The sequence below is a fragment of the Protopterus annectens genome, chromosome 13.part0, assembly GCF_019279795.1.
Source record: "Protopterus annectens isolate FY-2018-M chromosome 13.part0, PAN1.0, whole genome shotgun sequence".
NCBI lineage: Eukaryota > Metazoa > Chordata > Ceratodontiformes > Protopteridae > Protopterus > Protopterus annectens.
In genome coordinates this window covers 936,340,403-936,364,985 of record NC_056747.1, presented here as the reverse complement: position 1 = coordinate 936,364,985, position 24,583 = coordinate 936,340,403, and the positions used below count along the sequence as shown (strand labels likewise).

Below are 24,583 nucleotides of genomic sequence, written 5' to 3'. Positions count from 1 at the left end.
TCCTAACCCCATGGAACGTTATGGTAAGAACATAACTTCTATTTTTTGGTCTTTGTGAAATAATTTATGGTTTATGAGCCATTGGTTGTTCACGCACGTCTGGCTGGAGTTGGCAGTGATTGCTGATGTGAAAGTGAACTGATTGGTAAATGTCATTAGCATACAGCATAAATGTCATTAGCATACAGCATAAGTGTGAGGTGGAGGAGATAACAAGGAAGTTTGTTAATGCATCTGGAGAAGATGAAGGGAGCAAGAATGGATTCTTGTGCTACACCTTTGGTAATAGGTATAGATTCTGATTGGGAGGACCGTATTTTAAGTGTCTGTCCATGAAAATTTTTTAAACCAAGGAGTGGCGATTGGACTGATAGCAATTACATTGATTTATTTGTGTGTGTTAGTTATGCATTCCACCCTTTCCACTGATACCCAGGGTATTTCTGAATGTTCAAAAAAAGTACCCCTTTTGGCCTAGCAATTAACATGTTTCTCCACTGTCTTGATCTGCTTACACAAAACAAAGGAAGCTGACACACATTGATCTATGATTCTTAAAATTTTATGCCATGATTGTGATTCAGGACATGTTGCCAGGCAATAAGTCCTGCTACTAGGAAATCTTATAGTGGCACTTACAGATTTCTCCAGTTGGTGCCTACCAAGTAACCAGGGTACTGACTGTCTGGGATTGTGCCACTGTTTTTATAATGTTGATGTGAAGTACTAGTCTCTGACCTTTTTGTTCCTTTGTTGAGGTACATTTTGAGGTCACTTCAGTTTATTTGGTCATAGATCCTTTCTTTTTCTTACTATTTTCTTAGTAAAACATTCTCTGATAGGATTTTTATCTTGATTTTACCTGTCAAACTGGTCTGAGTTCTAAGCTTTCCACTGTTAAATCTATCCTTTATTTCCACCTGAACCTGCACGGCAGTATTTTTTTTTTTTGTTTCTTTACATGGAAAACTGTTCATCTGATGTTGTCCTTTTCATTCTTTCTCACTGATCGGTTATGGATCCGACCCTCTGATCTGATTTGGCTGCATTTGTTAGACTTGGATCCAAATCTCGAGCTCCTCCTCTGCCCATAATGCTCTATACCATCCCCTACTCTCCAGATCTCGTTTGCGACAGGAGATGGTTCTCCAGAATCTTGAGCTAGAGAAAGTTGTGGGTGACTTGTTTCAATTTTTTTCTCCTTCTAACTTATTGTAATTTAAAAGTTAGATAATTTTAGGCCTGCTTCCTCAACTTCTTCCAGATCCTGTAGGAGCTTGATGGAGGCCAGTATGGACAGGATGATGTGGAAATTCCTCAGGGCTCAGAACCAGATGGGCGTCTTGCCAACTCCATCCCCTCTTGCATCCACGAGAGCCTCTGTTCAGCCTTTAAAATCTCCTTTTCCAATCCGACCAGTGGTTTTGGTGTCTAATCCAAAGAAACCCCCTTCTTTGACTCTGGCAATGTCCCTGACCAGCCCTGCGCTGGATCTGAGGAAACCCCCTTCTTTGACTCTGGCGACATCCATGACCAGCCCTGCTACAATGCCGTAGGATCAGAGCTAGTCACGTATCCAAGAGGTTGGCGCCCAGTTTGGGAGGTTGGGTTCAGCTCTGACACTGTTGGATCTGTCCCTGCTTCTTGGTGCCTCAGCCCTTGACAGCTTGGAGCTGATTCTTTCTGGAGGGCTCGGATCTGGGATGGGTCCCAACCCATCATCCTTGACTGCCTTGGCTTTGGGGAGGATGGGGGGTTTTCCCAAGTCCATCCACCTTTCATGTAGTCTAAAGGGCTTCCTTGTTGCATAGAGATCAGTCCTCTTATCTCCGATCCTATCCCCTGACCTGCATCATATCCAAGCAGTGAACCCATCATTCCTGCTCCTTCAGGTCAGCCTGCCCTAGGAAGTCTATACACTTATTCCCCAGAGAGTTTTCCCCATTCATCCAATACCTTCCCTGAACATCCCACGGAGGAAGTTCCTCAAAAGAAGATGTACAAGAAAAGGCACATTGATGCCACAGTGGAGTCCCTCACCAAGGACACCAGTTTTGATGAGGGAGAGGGATCCCCTAGATCTTCATCTGATGATGTCTCCTTTGTGAAATCCTGAAACAGAAAGGTGAGTGATCTTTCCAACCTCCTCCTTCTGAGGAGTCTATCTTTTTAAAGGCTTTTGGGGCAGGCCCATCTACGTCTTAGGTGACCTCTCCTGTGGACAAACGTATTGACCTATTCCCATCAAGCCCATCCCCAAGCACCCAGATAAGTTCCTAGTCCCTCTGGGGGACAGAGCTAATTGGAGTAAAGGTATCCCTGTTGATGTCATTGTTGTGGCAGAAGCCACTAAGAAGGAGCTAGCCACACAGAGCTCCTCTGTCCATCTGCCAATCTGGAAGACCAGGGAGATGGACAGGTTTGGAAAATGCATCTATGGCTCAGCCATTTACATGCTGAGATCTTTAAAGTATTTGGCACACTTTACCTGCTTGCAAAGAGATTGATCAAAGAGTAATCAAAATCTATTGCTGAGACCATGTCGGCAGAGGACTTCAAAAAGGCCTCCTCCCAACTGGTTACTGTATCATTTGTCACTAATTCTTCGATGAGGTTGATTTCCCACACAGTGGAGCGTACCTCACAAGCAGCTGGTGTAGACATAGCCATTAGGAGACATGCCTGGATAAGGTTATGCGATTTTGCAGAACTCTTTTAAGGCGTCCTTTGTTAATGCCCCCTTTGATGGTTCCTCTGTCTTTGGACCATTAGTGAAAGATATGCTTAATCACGGTGAACAGGAAGGAAAGACCCTGTCTGCCATGGAAATTAAGTTTTCTACTCCTCAGAGGGCCTTTTCGGAAGAAAACTTGGTTGGTTGTAGAAATCTCAAGGGCCTTTTCAGGATCAGCACGGGGATACTTTCTCCAGAGGCAGAGGAGGAGGAAGTTTCAATGGTAAACACTGCCCTAGAGGCAGAGGGGGTCTGCAGAACCAGAGCGTCGGAGATTCCTTTTCTTACAGGCCCTATCATCATTCCTGAAGTGCTGCCCCACTGTCCATCCCTGGAGACCATGGGAGGTCATGTTTCCCTACACCTAGATGCCTGGACACGCATCACAAACAACACTTGGGTGCTAAGCATAATATCCAGAGGTTTTTACATTCTCTTTTCCCTTTCACCTTCAGGGCCCCGACGTTCCACCCAGTTCAAAAGCTGCTACAAAAAGAGTCATCCAGGAGGTCCCAACTGAACAATTAGGTTTCAGAACTTACTCCCGTTTCTTTTTGGTACCAAAGAAGACAGGGGACCTAAGACAAATTCTAGATCTCACCAATCTGAATCACTATGTAAAGAAGTCAGTGGGTGGGAGGTTCACATAGAGGTTAAGGTGTTTTCCTTACAAGCACAAGGTCCAGGGTTTGATTTTCACATGGGGAAATTGGCCAGGCTTAAAACATCCCATAAAGGCAGTTAGCCTAGTACTAATCTTAGAATGTATGAATTTGAACCGAAAGGTTATGGTTTAGGCCATCTTCTGCTCAAGGACGATTGGGTGTGTTGTGTAGATCTCCAGGATGCGTACTATCACATCAAAACAGACAGGCATTCCAGGAGACACCTGTGCTTTCGGCTGGGGGCCAGTCACTACCAATTCAGAGTACTGCCTTTGGTCTCACCACAGCCCCCCCCCCCCCTGGGTATTCATTAAATGTATGGCAGTCGTAGCAGCTCACCTGAGGCTCAAATGATTGCATGTGTTTCCTTATCTCGACACTTGGCTCCTCATTGCCCCAACAAGGTATCAACTTTTGCAAGCCAGAGATTACTTGCTTCAGATCTCTAATTCCCTAGCCATCGCAATAAATTTTGCAAAACCAGTGCTGACTTCTGTATAAAATCTAGAATTCATAGGAACCCTACTGAATCTGACAAATCAAGTGGCTTCACTACCTCTGTACCACATCACATCTCAGAGAAGTCAAGTAGGCGACTTGCTATCTCGTCCGTCCCCTCCAGCAAAACTAGTGATGTTATGTAGTCCAATCTCGCCTTCATTCTTACCCGTGGGTTCGAAGCCGAACCTCGACTCCGACTTGGCCATACTCTAGCTCAAAGTCTTCAATTGGCTCGTGGCTAAGAGCTATCCCATCATGCAACAGGTCTATTCCCCAGATCTCATTTGCTGCTCGTTATGCTCAGACGTGGTCTCGATTTTGGCCGTGGCTAAGTATACTGTTTATAAAAGTTTTATAAACTGTTGATTTGTTGTTGCTCAAAAAAGCTATTTTCATAGCTTTGTGTGTGTGGTAGTGGTGTTTTACTGCCTTTGTTTGTTTCTCTTGCTGTTTTTTGTGGCCTTATCTTGGCCATTTTGGTATCCCATTTGTTTCTTTCCTCACAGGCTAGGCCCGTTTAAGTTAGAGGACCTAATCTTTCCTGTTGTCTTTCCCGTCAGTTTCTAGGCCGTTTTAGTTAGAGGCTCTGTTTCTCATGTGGGGTTAGTTGGGTCTAGTGTGTGTACATATTACTTTGTTCCTTTCAGCATGTCCAAGGATTCTAAGGAACACAGGCCTTCGGGCTTTAAAAAGGGTGTTGAATGCAACAGTAAAAATGTCTTTAACTGATGGGGCACTCTTTGTGTGTGTACTGCTTGAGGGCTATTCACCTCCAAGAGTCCTGCTTGTTTTCTCATTCCTTCAGTCCCCGTGTGCTACAGGAGAGGAAGTACAAGCTCATCTTGAAAGGACTGCTTAAACGCTCCTTCGAGGAAGACTTGGCTAAGTCTTCCAGTGCATTATCCTCTCCAGCTAAAAAGGACAAAAAGACTTCTAAAAAGGACTCTCCAGCTCCGTCTGTTTCTTCGGAGCCGCCAGAGAAAGTTGCTAGAACAGCTTCTCCTTCTTTGGTTCCATTGCCCTCGGTGCCGACAGAAGGTAGTCTCTTGACTAAGTCCGTATCGGCTCCCAGCCTTTCGGAGCTGGTCACAGATATTTTGTTTCGGAGCCGGTCTCCAATTATTCAACCGGGTTCTCCTTCACGCAAGTCCCCTTCTGTAGGGAGAAGATCCAGATCTCCTACATTATCCTCCAGGTCTTCCAGGACCCTTTCTGATGAGGACGTTGATAGGGTGGTGAAGAAACTGCTTCAGTCATCGGTGTTGGCCAAATTGATTTTGGCTCCGGAGCCTATGGCCTCTTCATTCTTTGTTATTCCTCCTCCGAGCCTTTCTCCGTCTTCGGAGCCAGAGTTGTCGGTTCCGCGGGTGTCATTAGGTCGGTTCCAGTAGCCTCTCCTTTTCGTTCCAATTTCTGCTCCGACCCCGTTGGCTCCGTCCACAGGGTCGAGGGTCCACGGTTCTCCGGTCAGACCCGAGGGGGAGGGATCGGATTGATCTTCATCGGTTCTGAGCCTTCCTCAGTGCTTCGGCTTGAATGAGCTTGGACCCGACATCTGCTTTGGACTTCGGTGCCAAGGGCTACTACTGTTTCTTCTACAGCAGGTTGGCCTTCGGAGCCGGGGGGATCAGCCTTCGAGGTTAGGAGCATGCTGGCCAGGTCATCAGCTGCATCCTACGGCACCGATACTCTGCCCGCTCCGCCACCGGTGTCAGTTTCAGATCACGCTCTATCCATGGGCAGCAGAGAACCTAAGCCTCAGGATACCTGCATGAGTGGTCCCCAACTTACTGAAGTCTCCCCAGAGTTTTTGCCTGAGGAGCCCACCAGAAAGAGATTGTGTAAGAGGAAACACCTTGACTCCCCGGATTAGTCTGTCACGTCGGACACTGACCTCGAGGAGTCAGAGGGGTCCCCCAAGTTATCTTCTGAAGATATCTCTTTTTCAGATATCCTGGAGATCTTGAAGCAGAGAGGTGGCTGGCCCTCCAAATCCCCTTCTGATAAGGAGTCGTTGTTCCTGAAGGCTTTCGGGTCTCGACCCTCCGCCTCTTTGGTTTCTCCCCTTTTGATGAGCTACTAGATCTTGTCTGTCGAAAGGTGTGGGAAACTCCTGACACTGTGGAACCGGTCCCTAGGAAACCCAATAAGTTTTTGTCTGCCCCCTCTGACAAGGAATGTCTAACTAAAGGCGTTCCAGTAGATGCCATGGTGGTGGCAACCACCAAGAAGTAACTTGCTGAAACTTCGTCTACTGTCCATCCGCCTAACAAGGAGTCCCAGGCTATGGACAGATATGGGAAGCGTGTGTTTACCTCAGCGGCCTTTACACTTCAGTCGCCGCTGAACTACTTAATGCATTTTACAAGGCTCCAGAGATATCTCCTAAAAGAGCTAGGCGATTCTCTACAGGGTAACATTTCTGATGCTGTGGCACAGAAGGTCAATGCACAGATGTCTGTCTACCCTAAATTCCCTTACCACCTCCTCCATGAGACTGATCACATATGCAGCCGACGGAGCTTGTAGGGCAGCTGGTTCCGGAGTCTCTCTTAGGAGATGCGCCTGTGCAATTTCGCAGAGGCCTTCAAGTCTACATTCAGCAACGCCCCCTTTGATGGTTCATCGTTGTTCTGAACCAAGGTGAAGGACACACTCACTAGGTGCAAACAAGAAGGAAAAACACGGTCTGCCATGGGAGTCCGTTTTTCTATGCCTTCTAGACCTTACCCCAAGGACCAGAAGAGTGGGAAAATGTGGTTCAGAAAGTCGCAGAGGTTTTTTCAGGGCGCACAAAGTGATTCTCCCTCTCTGGAGGCAGGGGGGGGTGTAAATTCAGATAGACGCTGCCCTAGAGGCAGAGGAGGCCCATGTAACCAGGGGGACCATGATTCCTTTCGTGGTTCTCCCTACCACTGCTCCTGAAGGGAGGCCCAACTGTGCGTCTCTGGAGCCGGTCGGGGGTCACATTTCTTTATACCCAGAAGCCTGGCAAGACGTCACCCAAGAGGAGTGGGTATTAAAGATAATTTCCAGCAGTTATCATATTCCCTTCCCTTCTCATCTCCCGCCAACCGAGAATACCAGACATTCCACCCAGTCACAGGGATTCCGTGACTTTAGAAATAAAAAAGTTGCTTTCGAAGGGAGCCATCTAGCCTGTCCCCGCAGACCAAGTAGGATTAGGGACTTACTCCAGATTCTTTTTGGTGCCGAAAAGGACAGGGGACCTGAGACCCATCTTGGATCTCAGCCGATTGAACCTTCATTTACAAAAGTCCAAGTTCCGCATGGTCACCTTACAGTCTATACTCCCTCTGTTAGGGAAAGATGTGTGGATGTGCTCCATCGACCTCAAAGATGCTTACTACCATATCAAGATGGACAGGGCATCGAGAAGTCATCTACGCTTCCGGTTGGGAGCCAGTCATTTTCAGTTTTGCGCTCTGCCCTTTGGTCTCACCACAGCCCCCAGGGTATTCACCAAATGCATGGCAGTGGTAACGGCTCACTTGAGACATCAGGGATTCCAAGTGTTTCCGTACCTGGACGACTGTCTCCTTTCTGCCACCACCAGGTGTCTACTGTTACAGACCAGGGATGCCACCATTACACTGTGCCAAAGGTTAGGAATTGCTCTAAATTGGGAAAAATCTGCCTTGTTGCCCTCGCAGCATGTCACTTTTATCGGCGCCAAGCTAGATACGGTGCTCATGAGGGCCTTCTTACCAGAAGACAGAATTCAGGCTTTACAGTAGCATGTCTACGCCTTACTACCATTGAGGAAGGTCAAAGCAAAAGTGGTCCTCAAGTTATTAGGGACCATGGCTGCCACGAACATGCTAGTTCCCTTTGCCAGACTACACATGAGGGTTCTTCAATGGCTGCTTTTCGCCCAATGGTCACTACAGCATCTTCCACTCTCCTATTTTATTCTGATTATGGACACGTGCAAGCAGGATCCACGCTGGTGGCTTCAGGCCAGCAATCTCAACGTGGGCAAGCCTTTTGTCCCATCTTCTCCAGTTGCCAATGTGACCACGAATGCCTCCCAGATCAGGTGGGTGGGGCATTATCTTGGCAGGACTGTCCAAGGCACGTGGCAGGATCACGAGACCCATTTGTCCTGGAGATGAGAGCACTGCTATTAGCGTTGCAAGCAATTCAGAACTTTCTTCCTCTAGGGCCAATTGCAATCCACTCAGACAACATATCAGTGGTATGGTACCTGAACAAACCGGGAGGAACCAAATCATACCCCCTTTGCAGAGAGGCACTTCAAGTTTGGCAGTGGGCGGTGTCTTCCCAACGCTTTCTAGTTGCAACGCACATACCGGGGCAGTCCAACGTGATTGCCGACAGGCTGAGCAGTGCTATCTTAATGCCTCACGAGTGGACCCTTAACAATTATATTGCGGAAGAGATATTCCACAGATGGGGTCAGCCTTGCTGCGATCTATTTGCCAGCCCCCCCCCCCCAATGTCAAATGCAGCAGCTACTTCACCCTTATGCACCCGGAGGGGGAGACACCCAGGGACGCTCTAGCTCACGATTGGCCCTCCAGTCTTCTCTACGCCTTTCCACCATTACCTCTCATATCAAAGGTCATTCATAAAGCACAGTCTTTGGGAAGCAAAATGATCCTCATTGCCCCACGCTGGCCTCGTCAGATTTGGTTTCCCTTCCTTCAACCTTATCTAATGGACAAGCCATGGATTCTGGACCCAGCTCCAGATGTGCTGACTCATGTGTCAGGACAGTTCCATCCTTCCATCCAGACCCTCAAGTTGACAGCTTGGCTGCTCCAGTTCCATCCTTAGTCAGGCTTCATGATTTTTCCCCGGAAGTGGTCCTTATTCTATCATCTTCCCACAAGCCTTCTACCAGAAAGATTTATTCCAGTAAGTGGAAGAGATTTTCTGTTTGGGCCTGTGAAAGACATATTGATCCTTATACGGCGCCTATTTTGGCAATATTGGAATTTCTTTCTCAACTATTCAGTCAGGGTTCAGCTGTGGCAACCATTAAAGTACAATTGGCAGTGACTTCTACCATTCATGCTGCTAATGAGCCCAACATTATGGCTCATAGGCATTGTAGGGCTTTTCTGAGAGGGACATTGTTACTCCGACCTCCAGTCTTTGACCCGGTGATGCCATGGGACCACAATTTTGTACTACAGAAGCTCACTTCAACTCCCTTTGAGCCTGCAGCTACATGTAACATTAAATTTTTGTCATGGAAGACAGTATTATTGGTAGCCATAACTTCAGCTAGGCGGGGTCCCTGAACTCCAAGCATTATCGATTAGGCCACCTTATTTGGTGTTTCACAAAGATAGGGTTTCCTTAAGAACCAATGCTTCTTTTGTTCCAAAGGTTGCCTCTGTTGTCAATTTCAACCAATTCGTTGAGTTGCCTGTGTTTTTTCCTGAATTCTCCAACAAGGCAGAATTTAAGTTTCATCAGCTAGATGTTCATAGACAATTGCATTTCTCTCTACATAGGACAAAAGATTTCAGGTAATCAGATCAAATGTCTGTCTCATTTTCAGACTCTAGACTTGGGGTTCCTGTTTCTAAGGTAACCTTGTTTCGCTGGATCTCTGATTCTCTGATTGCATCTCATTTATTTATGCTTCCAATGGCAAAGAATTACCCTTTAAAGTGAAGGCTCATTCTACATGATCTGTGGCTACCTCAACTGCGTTTCAGGCTAGGATGTCTGTGGATGACATTTGTGCTGCAGCAACATGGGCTTCACCTCATATCTTTATTAGTTACTACAAATTAGATCTGATCTCTAGAGGCAGATCTTCCATTGGTTCCACGTTGCTCAATAGTATTTTTCACTGAGCCACCCAAGATCAAGGTGCTAGGGATGCTGTCCCACGGGTAAGAATGAAGGCGCGATTGGACTACATAACATCAAGAAGTTATGTACTCACCAAAATGTGGATCACCCTATTTTCACACTGCATGAAAAGCATACATTGATCGTGGCCATGGCCTTTCAACCAAAATAAGTATTTAATAATGCACGCAGTCTCTTTCAAACATAGACATTTACATATATGTGCGCGCACAGTACTAGAGGAAAAAGACAGTGGCTCACTCGTATAGAAAAACTCAAGTACACAAGAGGGCTCATCCTGCACAAGTAGCAGGTGTCAGAATAATGGAATAAAACTAAATGCCAAGATGTGTATAATTGCATCCTTTGGCAAGCATGAGTCCACTTATAATACATTGACAACTGTACAGAATTTTCTTTAACTGGGTCAGTAGTCTCCCACCAACACTTGTTGAAAGAAACATATTCACTAAGTAGTCAGTTATTAATGCAGAAAAATGAATATTTATTATTCCTTTTAAAAGGAAGTGTCATATAGCAGAATGACTGACAAGATGGACATAAATACCAGCTGACCCTCAAAACGGACCATTTCTATAAGGTTTTGAGAGCATGTTGTTAATTTCTTGTCTGTCCATTATCCAGTAACTGGACACTAACGTTTCAATTACTAGACTCTTGTAATTATTCATAACTTCTGATAGACTATTCTGGAGCCATTTTTCTAGTTGTTTTTGTTACAACGTATTGATGGACAGTTTTATTTTTATCGGATAAAAAAAATTTAAAAAACATGTAAGAAATGCCAGCATTTGTGGTAAAATCCCTAATGAGCATTGCAATCATCTGAAGTTCAGAGTGGGTCTACTTTAGATAAACGAAAATACAATCTCTGGAACGCTATGAGCGAATAATCATAACATCAGAAGTGGTATTTTGGGATTGCAGTACAGTGAAGAGGAGGATATTTGCCCTTTCCTCACTGTAGTGCGACCTCAGAGTAGAAATATATATTTAGCGGGAGGTTCAGCCCCCCACAATACAAATTTCAATGTTATGATTATTCGCTCATATGAGCGTTCGAGAGATTGTGTTTTCATTTATCTGACATAGACCCGTGCAGAGTAACTATTACAACAGAATAAATAATTTAAAATGTCTGCCTTAGCTTTGAATTACATATTGAGTATATAACTTGTGTAGTTATAAGTCTGCATCTAAGAGTAACGCATGTTATTTTGTCAAACCTTTTGGATACATGACATAATCATAACTAGAAACATAATGAACCAACAGTAAAATGCTGCATGCAAAATGACATACTGATGATCAATTATCACATGACACATGCACTTTTACACATTAGAGGGTCTTTTAAATAAACGTATATAGCAACATCACTAAAAGCAGGCTTTGTTTTAAAGTGAATGGCACACGATATCTATCCATTGGATATCTATCCAATAAACCAAGATTCATTTGGGGGTTTTACCAACTTGGTCTCCCATTGGACCTGTGAGCATTTCCACCACTCAACCTCAGGCTGTAGAGCCTACTCTGATCAGTTCAGAGGTTTCTGAGCATGTGTGTGTCAGATCTAAAGACTTGCCTTTCTTTGACTCCAACACTTTCTCTGACCCAGACGGGTCTATCCTTGTTTGATCCAGAAGAATCTTGGGGGCCTTAGCTTTGGTGCCAGATCCAGTGAGTAGGGATGAACACCAGTGGTTTCAGAGCCATCTTTCCTCTCATAGCTTTGGTGCTAGACAGCTCAGCTGTGACCTTTGCCTCAAGACTGAAGCCAGGGGATCAGGTTCCAAACCACACAGGCTTCTTCAGATCTGCTGGGGAGAGACTGAGGTCCTCCATGGTATCAGCTTTCGAGATAGCGTAGAGAGCTTTCTCCTCTTTGATGGAAAAGACACCCTTACCACCCCCCCAGGTCCACCCTAAACTCAAATGTCTACTGTGGAAGTTGGGTCTCTTCATCCTGTCCCATCAGTACAGCCGGTCAGGTCAAGCCTTGAGACCTCCTCATTCAGGACACTGCTGGCACTTCCAAGTCCTCTCCAGAACATCCAACCAAAGACCCGCCTTGGAAGCGGACATGCAAATAATAGCACCTAGACTCTCCACAAGAGTCGTTAACCGAAGACATTGACCTCGATGTGTAGGGGAATGGTCCTCTAGATCACCCCTTGATGATGTTTCATAAAGAGAGATTCTTAAACCTCTGAAATAGAAGGTTGGTTGTCTTTTGACTCTCACCCCATGCCAAGAGGAGTCATTCTTCCATCTGTATTTTAGGACTGGCTCAGCTACAACCTGGGTAGTCCACCCAGCAAATGAGATGGTAGACTTCATCTCCCGCCAGACTTGAAAGGATCTGGATGTCACATAGCTTATCCCTGAATGCCCAAGCAAGTATCCTGTTGCACCAAGAGATAGGGCTTATTGGAGCATGGGTCGCCCTGTGGATGCTGAGGTGGTTGCACCAGCCACCAAGAAAGAACTAGCGGAACAGAGATGTTCATCGTGCATACAGCTGCAGTCATAACAGATGGGTTCTCCTGCCGTCAGGCGGGTCCTCAGTTGGCCGAATTCCAAAGTCTAGGTCCGGCGTCAGTTGTAGTCGCTTCTTCCCTGACGTCAGTGCGACAGGGGTATAAAGGAACCAGCCGACGCCATTTTCTTCAGTCTTTCTTGCCGCGCGGTGCCCGAAGCAGAAGCAGTTCGCAAGTGCCGGTCGGCCAGCTCCTGAGATTACGAAAATTTGGAAACAGAAGTCTTCTTAAAAGCTAAGTACCCCGTTGGGGAAACTTTTCTTGCCTCAGACCGATGTCAGACAAAGTTAATAATTGTATTTCTTGTGGGAAGCAAATACCGCATAAGGATTTCCATTCCCTCTGTTTACCTTGTTTAGGCCCAGACCATGATGTCTCGGTCTGTCGCTTTTATGCTACTTTCAACAAACGCACTGTTAAGCGTCGGGCGGAGTTCGCCCAGCATTATTTTGGGAAAGCATTTAACTATACTATGTCGTCGGATACTCCGACTCCGGTTTTGTCTAAAAAACGCAAAGACAAGGACCGACACACGAGGTCCGTGGCCTCTACCGACACCACGCCAAAGCCGACTACACGTGGTCCGGTTCTCTGCGAGGCGCCTACGCAGCCCCTGACTACCGACGACACTTCTTTGACGGTGTCCCCTGTACCCGAGGTCGCAGGCTCCTCGGCCCACACCCGACTACAGATACCGAAGCCACTCTTGGCGTTGAAACTCAGAATGTGGACAGGTCCACCTCCACTCAAGGTGTCTTCAGACCTTCCTCTTCTTTCTCCATCAAGGCTTTCACAAAGTCTAAAGCAACCATGCACTCTAAGAGACCAGCTACACAGGGCCCATCTCCAGGCCCCATGCCTAAAATACAGATGCTTAAAATGGCGAGGATTTAATAACTCTTATCAGAGGTTCTCAGCCCCCACCGGACAAATGGCCCAGAGTGGAGGAAGATCCCCCCCCCCCCCGATCAGGGCTCCATTATTTCAGAGCACTCTGATGATCAGGAACATTCTTACTCCCCTTTTGAAGACTCTGATGAGGAGGAGTCCATCCCTTCTGTATCCCCCCCCTGAGGATTACTAATTTGGGGAAACTTTGCATACCTTAAGGGAACACTTCCACTGGGAAGGCCAGGATTATTCAGATTCCAAGAAAAGGCTCAGGGAATTTCTCTTGCTGCTTCAGCACAGGCCTATGGCTATACCTCCTGTATTGGACATCCTAGATGATGTTTACTCGGAGGCCTGCCTTAACCCGGACTCTCTACCTCCAGCTCCAGTTAAGCCTGACAGGTACTACAGGGTTCCTGACTCACACCAATTTCTATACAAAAGCCATGCTGCTGACCCAGAAACCATATCACAGGGCCCCAAGGGAGTTAAGGCCTCCATTGCCAAAAATCCATTGCCTTCCGAGAGAGATTCCAGATCCTTAGAAAGGTGGGGAAAAAAGGTATATACCTCTGCTGCCTTATCCATGAGGGCCTTAAATAAGAAGTTATGTACCTACCATAACGTTCCATGTTAGTTGTCTTCTTCTCGCCTTCTTTCTTGCTGGATGGGTTCGGAGCCGATCCTCGGCTCCGACTCGGCCAATACTAAAGCTAGAGAGCTAATTCCACCGGCTCGTGGCTCCCCTATATCCCACAATGCTAGGCAGTAACTACTCAGATCTCGTTCGATAGCTATACCAAGCAACCCTAGTCTCCATAGAATGGAGTAGGGAAACCCACCTCAAAACAACCTGCGTGAAAGGTATCGCAGACCTAAGAAAGGAGGAAAAAAAGGTGGAAAAACATGTGGGAATGACAACTTCCAGAGGAAGAACACAAACTGAATTCCTGTCGGTCTGCCCAGGCTTGGGGGAAGGAGGGTGGGACGCAAGAAAGAAGGCGAGAAGAAGACAACTAACATGGAACGTTATGGTAGGTACATAACTTCTTAATGTTAAGTTGTCCATCTCGCCTTCATTCTTGCTGGATGGGACCGTGTCCCTAGCACCTTATCCCGGGTGGCCTAACGGAACAGACTCTTGAGAACAGTGGAACCAAAATTGGCACGGCTTCTGGAAACCATGTCCAATTTGTAATGTGAAATGAATGTATGAGGAGAAGCCCAGGTGGCTGCTGCACAAATGGAATTTATTGGCAGCCTATCCTGAAAAGCTACGGATGTAGCTAATGCCCTAGTTGAATGAGCTCTAGGTCTTGAGGGTAGTTTTTGATGTCTTATCTCATAGATGAAGGTAATTGTAGAGGTGAGCCATCTAGAGAGGGATACTTTAGTAACAGGAAGGCCCAATTTCCCTTCCGCATATGACAGAAACGATTAGATTTCCTGAATTGTTTAGTCCTATCTAAGTAATATCTAAGTTGGCGATGAACATCCAAAAAATGTAGCTTTTGTTCCGACCTGTTTGAATAGTTAGGGGAAAAAGACGGGGAGATCAATAATTTGGTTTAGGTTTACTTGAGAGGAAACTTTGGGCAAAAAGGATGGATTAGTATGGAGGGATACCCTATCTTTGTGAAACACTAAGTAAGGAGGACGACTGCACAGAGCATGGAGTTCAGATACCCTTCTCGCTGAAGTTATAGCTACTAGAAAAAGTGTCTTCCAAGAAAGCAACTTCAGAGAACATGAAGCCGCCGGTTCAAAGGGGGGAAGGATTAAGGATGCCAGAACCAAGTTCAAATCCCATTGAGGCGGGGGATCTTTGATTGGAGGTTTGAGAAGAAATACGCCCCTTAAAAAGGCTTTACAGAGTTTGTGAGCCATGATGCTAGACTCAGAGACACCAACATGAAAATTAGGTATGGCAGCCAATTGAACTCTAATGGTAGATACAGATGATCCTAAATGAAAGAGTTCTGCTAGAAAATCTAGAATAGACTGGATAGGTGCTGTAAAGGGATCTATGTTTTTTGATGTTGCCCAAAAAGAGAAGCGTTTCCATTTGCTACTATAAATCTTCCGGGTAGAAGATTTATGAGAGGCTATCAAGATATCTCGGACCGAGCGAGATATTGAGGGAAGCCTGGCTAAGGTTGGAATCAGAGAAACCACGCTGTGAGGTTTAGAGAAAGCAGAGATTGGTGCAGCTGACCCGATTGGTGGGTTATCAGATCTGGTACTGGGTCCAGATGCCAAGGCTGCTCCAAAAGGTAACGATGAAGAAACGGAAACCATATCTGTCGAGGCCAGTAAGGGGCAATGAGGATCATTGTCACTCTCAAGGAGATGGCTTTCTGAATTAGTTGAGATATCAGTGGAAAGGGGGGAAAGGCATACAGAAGTCCCCAGGGCCAATCGTGGACTAGAGCCGCCTCTGGTGGGATGGCCTGGTAACGGAAGAGAGTGAAGAAGTCGTGACACTTGCTGTTTTGGGGAGTAGCAAAAAGATCGCAGCAAGGCTGGCCCCATCTTAGGAATACTTCTTCTAGAACTGATTTCTTTAGAGACCACTCGTGGGGCATGAGAATTGCCCTGCTCAATTTGTCTGCAATAACGTTGGATTTCCCGGGAATGTGCATTGCTATCAGAAAACGCTGAGAAGAGATCGCCCATTGCCAAAGTCGGAGTGCCTCTCGACATAAAGGGTATGATCTGGTTCCGCCTTGTTTGTTGATGTACCACACTACGGACATGTTGTCTGTTTGAATTGCAATAGTCCCCGTGGGAAGAGAGTCGTGAAGGGCTTTCAACGCTAAAAGCACTGCTCTCATCTCTAAGACATTTATGGGCAAGTGGCACTCGAAAGGTTGCCACGTGCCTTGGACTGTCCTGCCCTGATAATGCCCCCCCCACCTGATCAGGGAGGCGTCTGTTGTCAATGTGGCGACTGGGGGGGGGGGAGAGTGAAGGGTCTTCCTCGGAGAAGTTGAGGTGATGTGATCCACCAAGACAGTTGATTCTTGCATGATTGAGTTATCAAAATGGTATGGGACATCGGGAGCTGTTGAAAGGACCATTGAGTAAACAGCATCCATTGGAGGATCCTCATGTGAAAGCGAGCCAAGGAGAGAAGGGGAATAGCTGCTGCCATGAGTCCTAACACCTTCAAAACTAGTTTGGCTTTGACTTTGTTGCATTGTAAGAGAAGGGAAACTTGTTTTTGAATATCTAACACTCTCTGCTCTGTGAGTCTGGCTGAAAGATTGAGTGTGTTTAAGGTGGCACCTATAAAGGTAATAGATTGACAAGGCAGATTTTTCAAAATTTATCGAAATGCCTAGAGCTTGGCAAGATTGGATGGTGAAGTCCCTGGATAGAAGAAGCTGATGTCTGGTGGTGGCAGTAAGGAGCCAGTCGTCTAAATATGGAAACACCTGGAATCCTTGACGTCTCAAGTGAACCGCGACCACTGCCATGTATTTGGTAAACACACGGGGGGCTGTAGTGAGACCAAAGGGCAGGGCCCTGAACTGGTAGTGACTGGCTCCCAGCCTGAAGCGGAGATATCTCCTGGAGCGTCTGTTCATCTTGATGTGGTAGTACGCGTCCTGAAGATCTATCGAGCACATCCAATTGTCCTGACCCAAGAAGGGTAGAATGGACTGTAGCATGACCATCCGGAATTTTGTTTTCCTGATATACTTGTTTAAGTAGCTGAGATCCAGTATGGGTCTCCAGTCCCCTGTTTTTTTGGTACCAAAAAGAATTTGGAGTAGATTCCGGATCCTTGCTGGTCTGCTGGGACTGATTGGATAGCTCTTTTTGATAGCAGCTTTGAAATTTCTAATGCTGCTTGTTCCCTTAGACCGTGTGGAACATCTGGAAGGGATCTTTTGGGTTGGGATGGGATGTGAATAAAGGGAATTTTGTAACCCTCGGATATGATCGACTGTACCCATTTGTCTTGAGTAAGGGAAAGCCAGGCTTTAGGGTACAGGGATATCCTTCCCCCGACTGCCTCCGAAGGTGGACAGCCGGGCAGCCCCTCAGGGATGCTGAAAGGGTTTATCAGAGAACATTTCTCTGCTACCCTGGTTTTGCGGACCTCCTCTGCCTCTAGGGCGGCATCTATTATTATTCCCCCTCTGCCTCTAGAGGGGAATCGACCTTGTGCGTCAGATGAGACTCCCTGGGACTGTTTGCGGAACCACATCTTTCCTCCCCTCTGACCTTTGGGATAGGGTCTAGAAGGGGTAGAAAAACGGACTCCTACGTCAGAGAGAGTCTTACCTTCTACCTCGCACCTGGTCAATGTATCCTTCACCTGTGGACCAAACAAGGATGATCCATCAAAGGGAGAATTGGTGAAGGACGCCTTGAAAGGGTCCGCAAAGTTGCATAGCCGCATCCAGGCGTGACGTCGTAAGGCAACACCTGTGCCTGCGGCTCTACTCGCCCCATCCGCAGCATATGAGACAAGCCGTATGGAGGAGTTAACGATGGAATTCAGGGTTGCCAGCTGGGAGTTCATTGTGTCTTTGAACCGCTCAGCTGTAGGATCCTTTATCAGTTCACCCATATCCTTGAGTAAATCTCTCTGGAGACGAGTGAAGTGGCACAAGTAGTTCAGCGAACGCATTGAAAAGGTCGCTGATGAGAACATCCGCTTGCCGTACGTGTCCATGGTCCTAGATTCCTTATTAGGCGGATGGACAGGAACCGAAGGATCGGCTAGCTCCTTCTTAGTGGCCGCAGCCACCACCATGGCATCAACAGGGACACCTTTGGATAAAAAATCTTTATCTCTAGGGGCAGTAATAAATTTAGATGGTCTCCTCGGGGTGGGTTCCACTGAATCAGGAGCCGTCCAAGCCTTCCTTGCCACCACTTCCATAAGGGGGTCAAAGGGAGGGGACACCCAGGAGGTAGAAGGGCGAGAGCCAAACACCTCAAGATACACTGACTCATCCTCCGAAGTGTTAAGGGCTGGCCAGTTCCCCCTCTGTTTCAGGATCTCAAGGATGTCAGCAAAGGAGACATCCTCAGAGGGGGATCGAGGGGAACCTTCAGATTCCTCTAAGTCAGTGTCAGAGGTGATAGACTCAGGGGAATCAATGTGCTTCCTCTTGCACTGCCTCTTCCTAGGGGAATCTCCTACTGGGTCAGGAGAGGCCTTGGAAGAGGAGGAAATTCCCAATGGGGAAACTTGAAGAGTTGGCTCTCTGCGGTCTAAGGCAAGGGGGTGAGTAGAAATCACCGCAGGCACTGTAGATGGAGGGGCTGAAGGAGCCGACTGAGGGGCAGACCCTGGTTCTAGCACGCTCCGCATGACCTCGAAGGCACCCCTGTCAGGCAAGGCCAGAGGCCTCCGCTCCGAAGAGACAAGGACCTCCCCCGGCACCGACAGGGATGGCTCCGAAGCCGATGTCTGAGCCGAACTCACCAGCGCCGAAGCCCCGAGAGGGAGAGCGGGGTCGGACAAGGGTCCGATGCCACTCGCCCCCTCGAAGCAGACGAGGGAAGCCCGGCGCCGTGATCCCTCCACGGAGGAGATCGGAGCAGACGACGGAGCCAAAAGGGAAGGTATCGGATCCGACGCACCGACAGTCATGGCTCTGACAAGCCCTGGCTCCAAACTCAAAGGAGTCGGAGGAGGAATGTATTGGGGAACGGAAATAGCCACTGACTGCTGAGTCAGGCTATGCAGCATATGGACCAGTGCCTCGGACTTGAGAAGTCTACTCACTACCCTTTGCAAATTGTTGTCAGATAACCTGGAAGACCGTGAGGAATGAGTTTTATGGCTTCGTTCAGAAAGAAGAGGGGATCCTGGCGCCGAATGCATGGAGCCGATAGAGGGGAATGTAGATCTCTTCCTAGACTGTGGTTCCGATAAGAGTATCGGAGCCAACGGAGTTTTATCAGCCTCTGCTCCAGCCGGAGCCGAGGTAACAGTATGAGGCTTGGAAACATCGGCTCCGGCCGGAGCTGATGTCGAAGCCGACTTAACCTTTCCAGCAGTCGACTCAGAAACCAGAGCCGACTGTTTGGAAGTTTTAGAAGGCTTCCCCGACACAGACTGAGTCGGGGGGCCTTCAGGCTTTAATAAGCCCCGCAAGATTAATTTATTCTTGCGTTCCTGCAGGACTCTAGGGCTAAAACCATGACAAACAGCACAAGAGTCCTGCAGGTGCAAAGGTCCCAGGCAATACACACAAGAAGTGTGACAGTCTGTCAGAGACATTTTCTGACAGCACGAGTCACACTTCTTGAAGCCTGAGACCTTCGATTCCTTGGACATGATAAAGGGTCCAAGAAAAACACACACAGGCCTTAATTAAAAATAAAATACCAGTCGCACAAGGAGACTAGAAGGGGCCTAAGGCCTAAAACTAAAGAGGTAAAAAAGGAAGGAATTAAGGGCAACAAAGTTGTCAAACTAGGTAAAGGGGTATTTAAAACTAAGGTTTTAGTGAAAAAGGAGTACTAGGGGTCTAAGATGTTTTAGAATTAAATCTTTGACTAACCTGCCTGAGCTGGTAGAAAAGCACCTCGTCAGCTGTAGCGGCAAACGAGATCTGAGTAGTTACCTTCTAGCATTGTGGGATATAGGGGGGCCTCAAGCCGGTGGAATTAGCTCTCGAGCTTTAGTATTGGCCGAGTCGGAGCCGAGGATCGGCTCCGAACCCATCCAGCAAGAATGAAGGCGAGATGGACAACTTAACATCTGTCGGTTTCATATGCTAAAATACCAACAGTTTTTGTTATCACAATTGAAAAGTAACATTTCACAACCTGAACAACCAGACCTGAAGGAGTTGCAGGATTTGATGCATAGTGCAGAACAAGTGGGTAAGCATACCTTACAATGTGGTTTTGATGCTCTAGAGGCCTCATGTAGAGCTGCTGTTACAGGATCGGTCATACGTAGGCATGCCTGGCTCAAGGAACAAGCCTTGCCTGATCATGTCAAAGCTAAATTACTAGACTCCCCTCTTCAAAAGGATGTACTATTTGGTGCTAATGCTGAGGTGGTATTAAGGAAAATGGAGGAAAAGGCTAAATCAATGCAAACTGTGAAAGAATTTCTACAGGTTCAACCCCCACGTTTTAGTAGAAATTGGCCTTCCAAAAACTGGTCCTTTCCTGCCACAGACAGACCCCAAAGAGGCAGATACAGGCGCCCAAGGGGCAGAGGACAATCCCAAGGATCGTTTAGAGGCAGACAATGGCAAGCTCCTACACAAAGAGGTGGTGAGGACAACTCGCAATCTTTCAGAAAGCAAACCCAATGACTTTCCCCTTTGCATGCCAACCAGGTCTCAAATGGCAGCCCCCTTAGGAGGAAAGCTGGCATTATTTTCAAAAAATTGCCATATTGTCACAAAGGACAAATGGATCCTGGACATTATAAACAGAGGCTACAGATTCCATTTTCACACCCTTCCAAAAATGAGAGGCATGCCAAACCTGTCATACAGTCAAAGGGCAGAGGCACAAAGGCAAATTACAGATCTCATAAACATGAAAGCTATTCAAGAGGTACCTACGCACGAACAAGGTCAAGGTTTTTATTCCAGGCTATTTCTGGTGCCAAGGAAGGGAAAAGATTGGAGACCTATTTTGGATCTATCCATCCTAATTTGGATCTATCCATCCTAAACACATTTCTACTTGTACCAAAATTCAAGATGCTCACTCTACAGCAACTTCTTCCCATGCTGGGCAAGGAGTCTTGGCTGGTAACATTGGACCTCAAGGAGGCATACCTGCATGTCCCAATCAGACAAAATTGCAGAAGGTACCTCAGATTTCTTGCAGGTTCAACCCATTATCAATTCTCTGCATTGCCCTTTGGCTTATCTACTGCGCCCAGAGTATTCATGAAATGCCTGGCATCAGTAATTGCCTACTGCAGACTTCAAGGGATACAAATATACCCCTATTTGGACGACTGCCTGATCCAAGCGGACAGCAAGCACATTCTTCTGAAACATCTGGCTTATGTAATAATGTTATTGAACTCTCTGGGATACACAGTCAACAAAAAGAAATCAAGGCTAATACCCTCTCGGAAGATAATTTTCCTGGGTGCCAATTTGGACGCAAACACCCAGATGGCCTACCTCACACCAGAGAAGCAGGGGCAACTAATTCAATACTTCAGAACACTAGCAAATTACACCAGGCTGACTGCAAGGAAAATCCTGCAGGCTCTGGGATTCATGGCATCTTGCATCTTACTAATCCCATGTGCAAAGCTGCATATGAGGAAACTACAATGATACCTGAAAAACATATGGTCTCAACACAACCACAGTTTGGAAACAATAATACCACTAATTCCATGTCTGCAAAAGGAATTTCTGTGGTAGGCTCAAGCATGTCAAACAAACACAGGTCTTCCATTCAGCAAGCCTCAAGCAAATCAAGTCATCACAACAGACGCCTCGGACTACGCCTGGGGGGCACACATGACAGATCGGTGCATTCAGGGCAAATGGTCCCAAAAAGAAAAGCACCTTCACATCAATCAAAAAGAAATGCTAGCAGTAATAAATGCTATTATAGCTTTCAAGGACCTTCTACAACCAGGTCAACTATTGATAAGAACGGACAACACCACAGTTATGTGGTACATAAACAAACAGGGAGGAACACATTCTTACCCCTATGCAGACTGGCCATGTCACTTTGGAACATGGCCATGGACTTACAAATGGAACTACAAGCACAGTACTTGCCAGGCAAGGAAAACACGCTGGCAGACAACCTAAGCAGGAATATGACAGATCCATACGAATGGAAATTGCATCCAAAAGTTTTTACAGAAATAATCCAAGAATGGGGAAGGCCAGACATAGATCTCTTTGCCTCCCACAAGAATCATCAATTGACAAAATTCTGCTCAAGGATCTTCCATCCAAAGGCCTGGAGAGTGGACGCTCTCTCTTTCAGTTGGCCATTAATGACAATTTATGCATTCCCACCTCTTCCTCTGCTGCCCAAAGTTCTATTAAAGACCAGAGCAGACAGACCAAAGATGATTCTCATTGCTCCGGACTGGCCAAGGCAACACTGGTACCCAATCCTGAGGAGCCTGACGCATTCCCCACCATGGACCCTGCCTCTAATGCCTCTTCTTCTGACTCAGCACAGTTTCAAAACTCTTCACAGCCAGCTAAAAACACTCAATCTAGCCGCATGGAAGATTCCTTAGCATCACAACAGCCCCTACTCTCCAAGGAGGTGCAGGATGTCATTTTGGAGGCCAGAAGGCCATCAACTAGAAAAGCTTACTCCGCAAAATGGAAACGTTTTTGTGTCTGGAATGAGAAAAAGGGCCAGGATCCTGGAAAACTGAATTTACCTCAAATATTACAATATTTGGCTGAACTGCTAAGCAATGGACTTTCTTTCTCCTCCATCAAAATCCATGCCTCAGCCATTTCTGCAGAATACAACACTGATCCACCTTTATTCTCTCACCCTCTCTTAAGACAGTTCCTCAGAGGGGCTAAGAATTTAAGGCCTCCAGGGAAACAACCAATACCTGCTTGGGATCTTAATTTAATTCTGGGAAAACTGACCTTGCCTCCCTTTGAGCCAGCTGCCTCATCAGATTTGCAATACTTGTCCTGGAAAACAGCTTTCCTTCTGGCTATCACCTCAGCTCGTAGAGTTTCAGAACTTCAGGTTCTCATGGCTGTCCAGCCTTTTATCATCTTCCATCAGGACAGAGTTTCCTTACGAACCAACCCTACTTTATGCCTAAAGTGGTATCCAGGGTAGCTTTAAATTAGGCCATACATTTACCTACTTTTTATCCTAATCCTCAAAACAAAGGGGAGAGATTACTGCATTCCTTGGACATCCACAGACAACTGCGTTATTATTTGGACAGAACAAAGCCTTTCAGAAAATCAGAACAGCTCTTTGTGGCCTATGCGGTAGGAGCTCAAGGGAAGCCAATTTCCAAACAGTCAATCTCAAAATGGATAGCCCACTGCATACGCTTTTGCTATTCCTTTCATGGCAAAGCTGTTCCTACAGGCATTAGAACTCATTCCACCAGGGCCACTGCCACCTCTGCAGCCTTCCTCAGGGGAGTTCCTACCAAGGATATTTTGGAAGCAGCCACTTGGAGTTCTGTGCATACCTTCTCCAAGCACTACAACCTACCATTATACTCCAAATCTAGAGCAGGCTTTGCCACTGCAGTCTTGCAGGGCATTTTGGCTCCTCCTAGTTCCACCTAGTGCCTACCACCCCTTTCTTAGCTTTGGGATTCTACCCATCTGTTATGACTGCAGCTGTATGCACGATGAACATAGTACAGTTTTGTACCTACCATAAATGTAGATGTTCGAGTGCTAATACAGCTGCAGTCCAGGTTTCCCTCCCTCCTTCCCCTCTTGGGACAGGCCTATAGGCTAACACATCCTCATACAACCTGTTTGGGGTATTCATTTATGATGTATTTGCTTGCAACTACTGTATTTTGATTATATTGCACTGCATTATCACACAAATTCATGTATTGCCTTCTTCTGGGGGCACCTGACATCTGGGGCAAGAAAAACTGAAGAAAATAGCGTCGGCTGGTTCCTTTATACCCCTGTCGCACTGACGTCAAGCAAGAAGCGACGACAACTGACGCCAGACCTAGACTTTGGAATTCGGTCGACCGAGGCCCCGCCTGACGGCAGGATAACCCATCTGTTATGACTGCAGCTGTATTAGCACTCGAACATCTACATTTATGGTAGGTACAAAACTGTACTTTCTTCTGCCCATCCCCTAATGTCGAGGGTGTTAGACAGGTATGGAAAGCGTGTCTATGCATTCGCGACCTTTGCCCTCTGGTCTCTGAATTATGTGACGCAAGTCATGAGATTTCAGATGAACAAACAGTTCTCCAGTACCCTTTTAGGGTCCATTTCTGCTTCCATGAGACTGATATCTCATGCCTCAGAGGGAGTGGTTAAAGTGGTGTGTTCAAGCTTAATCATTAGAAGGCATGCCTGAATGTGCCTTTATGATTTTGCGGAGCCCTTCAAAGTCTTAGGAATCCTTCATGATAAGGTGGGCAATGTAGAAGGTCTCTAACTAACTACTTTAGCTACATGGGTGTCGAATGACTACTATCAATCAACCTGGGTCCCAGTCCTGATGTGCTCTTGATTCATCAGTGCCCTTTTTGATGAGTCCATTTTATTTGGACCTAAGATGAAAGAAACTCTTCAGAAGCAAGCAAGATAAGACCCTTTCTGCCATGGGTGTCTGTTTTTCTACTCCTTAAAGGATGTTGTCCCGAAACCACAGAGGGAACAAAAATTTGTGGTTCAGAAAGTCACAAGGCTCTTCTCTAG

General features: G+C 46.6%; 1 protein-coding gene across 1 annotated transcript in view; it reads left to right on the top strand.

Moving 5' to 3' along the window:
* RETREG3 (reticulophagy regulator family member 3) overlaps window positions 1-24,583 on the top strand; it is a 552,961-nt gene that overhangs the window by 158,752 nt on the left and 369,626 nt on the right. The gene's annotated exons all lie outside the window — the stretch shown is intronic.